Source organism: Mus caroli, chromosome 1 (genome assembly GCF_900094665.2).
Source record: "Mus caroli chromosome 1, CAROLI_EIJ_v1.1, whole genome shotgun sequence".
Classification (NCBI taxonomy): domain Eukaryota; kingdom Metazoa; phylum Chordata; class Mammalia; order Rodentia; family Muridae; genus Mus; species Mus caroli.
The window spans coordinates 44474563-44478476 of record NC_034570.1 but is presented as its reverse complement, the minus strand read 5'-3'; the positions used below and the strand labels follow the sequence as shown (position 1 = coordinate 44478476).

At 36.9% G+C, this 3914-nt stretch overlaps 1 pseudogene; it reads right to left on the bottom strand.

The window, feature by feature from the left end:
- Nucleotides 1-1282: 1282 nt before the first annotated feature.
- On the bottom strand, nt 1283-2996 carry LOC110295160 (annotated as a pseudogene).
- Between the last annotated feature and the right edge of the window lie 918 nt (nt 2997-3914).

The window sequence follows — 3914 nt, the reverse complement described above, 5'->3', positions numbered from 1 at the left end:
GAGCTAGAGAAAATACCCAAGGAGCTAAAGGGAACCGCAACCCCATAGGTGGAACATTATTATGAACTAACCAGTACCCCAGAGCTCTTGACTCTAACTGCATTTGTATCAAAAGATGGCCTAGTCGGCCATCACTGGAAAGAGAGGTCCATTGGACTTGCCAACTTTACATGTCCCAGTACAGGGGAATGCCAGGGCCAAGGGGTGGGGGTGGGTGGGTGGGGGACTGTGGGAGGGAGTGTATTGGGGACTTTTTGGATAGCATTGGAAATGTAATTGAGGAAAATACCTAATTAAAAAAAAAAGAAGGAAGAAAAACAGAAGAGTGTGCTTTCCAGCATATTAGGAAAACTGCTATAAAATTCTGCCATATCATGAAGGAACTCAGTAAAGACTTAATAAATATTGATTTAATATTTTGTTCCACTTATTGATTTTGCTAAATAATGAACAGTCTTTAAACTTGTGTTGGTTTAATAATCAGGAATATAATTGACTATGTGTCATTCTCTCTTTTACTAAATGTTGGCCTCTCTTTCCAAGTATCCTCTTCCTATTGCATATGAACGTTCCAAAAACCAAAACAAAATAAAAATTATCATTCATTCTATTGCAAGCCTTTCCAGTAATAAAGGTTATGACATAGATTCCTAAATTGCCTATGTACATTTACCACTTTTCTGACAAGAATAATAGTCAACGGTTTGGCAATTGCTTGGAAGATATGGCGTCATAGTTTAATTAAGTAATCAAATTTAATTAAAATTGAGCATGTGTTTATTTCAAGAAGAAAAAAATTATATTAAGAGTAAACACATTTATACATTTTAAGATATATTCCTATATTATAATTGTAATTTTTTATCAAAATACACGGTCTCATTCTAGTGTAATAATTGTATATGTATAATTTTAATTGAAACTGAATTATACTCCTTTTTCCTTAACTTCCTTCCTTCCATCTACTTCCAGCTCTCTTCCTCCCATCTTTCCCATGTCTATCCCCATTCTCAAATTTATAGTCTATTTTATTTGACTTTTTTCAGGAATGTACAAATATCTTTATTCAAAAATAGAAAATCAATTATCTGTAGACATGGACAATGACAGCACTAAACCGTTATATATTGTCAAAGTAAACCAGTAACTGATAGTTACAGTGATCAGCTAGCTTTCTCTTCAGTCATTTTCTTCAGGTGACCCCTCTGAAGTTATCGGTGAGGAATCTGCCTTGAGCTTCTGCTCATAATTTATTGATAAGGGCAAAGAACTATTGTAGGAGTTAGAACCTGCCATCTCCTGTACTCCCTCCCATTCCACCCCCTGCACCCATTCCAGAGTCCTTCTCTTCTTTAGGATTTTCTGTCACTGTAGCTTAGGCTGTAGTTAGCAAGAAGGCCACCCCAGCAGCATCCAGTAAAGCAGTTCTGACAACCTTTGTTAGATCAATGATTTCCTTTTCCACCATGTTCACAAAATCTTCAAGCACTGCGTCATAACCAACTTCTGAGGAATTCTGCAGAATTTTGTCAACTGTCAAAGATCCTTCAATACCTGCATCCTTAGCAATCATCATTACAGGAATTTTAAGTGCTCTTTTAATAATTTCTAAACCTATTTTCTGATCATCATTAGCAGGCTTTAATGAATCCAAGGCTGAGATTCAACAAAACAGAGAACAGCCGTCTCCAAAAACAATGCATTCTTCCACATGTGCTCTTGCAGGACTGAGAGCATGTGTAACTCTGTCTTTTCATTCATTTCAACATCAGTTGTCCCTCTCACCTTCAAAACAGCTACTCCATCTGAAAGTTTAGCAAGCCCCTTGTTCAGTTTTCCTTTTTATATTGACCAGTTGTGATGTCTAGCTGTTCAGTGATTTCTTGAATATGTTTTTCAATGTGAACTTTGTCACCTTTTCCTTTCAAAAGCATGGCATCATCTTTGGTGAAAAGGACCTCTCGAACTTTTCCTATGACATGAACTTGAACATCTTCAAGGTTTTGATTCAACCCCTCTTCTCAAAACATTGTCCCACTAGTAGCATTATCTATTACCTTTAAACTGGTTCTTCTGATTGTCACCAAACCCTGGAGCTTTGACTGCTCCAACCTGATGACAAACTTTTAGCTTGTTCAAAAACAGTGTTCTTAGAGCTTCTCTATCAATATCTTCAGCGATTATTACCAAGGACTTCTGATGAGCATTAGCAATTTTAAGAGCAGATACAATGGACTGGACACTAGAAATTTTCATTTCACTCAACAAAAACATAAGCATCTTGGAATTCACACTTTTTGACCTTATGACGTGTTAATAAAATTCCAGAGAAATAGATCCTTTATCAAACTTCATGCCTTCAATAATTTCTACCTCATCAATCAGGATTTTTCCATCCTTCACTGTGATGACACCCTTTCTTCAAACTTTTCCATTCTATCAGAAATGACATTTTCAATGTCTTTGTCTCTATTTTCAGAAATTGTAGCAACCTGGGCAATTTCTTCAGGGGATGTCACAGGTTTAGATTGTTTCTTAAGTTCAGCAATTACAGCATCAACACCCAACATCACATTTCTTTTGATTTCCCATGGCCCTTTGCTGCACTTCTCAAAGTCCTCCTTGGCAATAGACCATGCCAGAACAGTGGTAGTGGTAATAACATCCCCAGCCTCTTCGTTTGTGTTATTGGCAACAACATGAATAAGTTTAGGTGTGATATTTTTGTACTTATCCTTTAAATAAATTGACTTTGGGCCAGTGACCCCATCTTTTGTTAATTTGTGACTTCCCCAACTCCATTCAATAATCACTGTTCTTTGCTTTGACCCCACTGTAACAGCTACAGCATCAGCTAAAAGGTCTATGCCTTGAAGCATTAAGGCTCAAGCATCCGCACCAAATTTTACATCTTTGGCATAGGCCCAAGTGAGATGATGAGCCAGTGCTGGGGACACTGGTCTCATCTGGCAAAGGAATGTGAATAGTCGAAGCATTTCTGTGGGACAGCAGTGGGAGAACACAAAGCAAGCAGGCTGTCTGCGGTGAGTGAGGGACCCAGCACTTTTGTTTGATTATATATATATATATATATATATATATATATATATATTATGTATGTGTGTGTATACATACATAAACATAATTGTATAAATATAACCGTCAAGACTGAAGATTTAATAAAGGGTTCATCCATGGATAAACTAGTTCTTACTCTCCTGTCATTTGAAATATTCGCAAAGTGTGAGAATCAATTAGAACTCTGATGCATCTGCAACATCTATGAAACAGTAATAACAATCATGACAAGATACCCATAAAGGTGCAATAAGGTGTTATTCACAATTTGATGGTAACTAGCAACACTTTATTTTTACTTAAGGGGCACTTAACCAGAGGAAACCATTCCTGGTACTTGAAATCTAGCAGACTTCTCAGGGCTTTTAAGGCTATCGATCTCAGATAATAACCTACTACTTCGAATGTGATAGACTAGCATGATTTCTAACTACATTTTAAATTGTATCCTTATACCATAGAAAAGTACAGCTACCACCACTCGAGGATGAGATGTTTCCTTGCATCAAATGAAGGCCCTCACAGAAAACAAAACTGGATATAAGGCAGAGATCGCTGACAGAGACGATCTTAAATCCCATGTATACATCCATATCACAGCTCCTGAATCTAGGGATCATGGAATATTCTGCTAGAGGGAATGGAAATATTTTAAAAAACACAACCCAGGAAGTTAGCAGTTAAACAGTCTCCCTAAGATAAGGCTACATGAACAGTGCTGGAGCAATGGCAAGAGCAACAACCATGATAACACAGACAGGCATCATTTCATTAAGCCCTATCTGTACTTATATATTATTTTCTTCCTTTTATGTTACTTTTAATTTACACTAAAT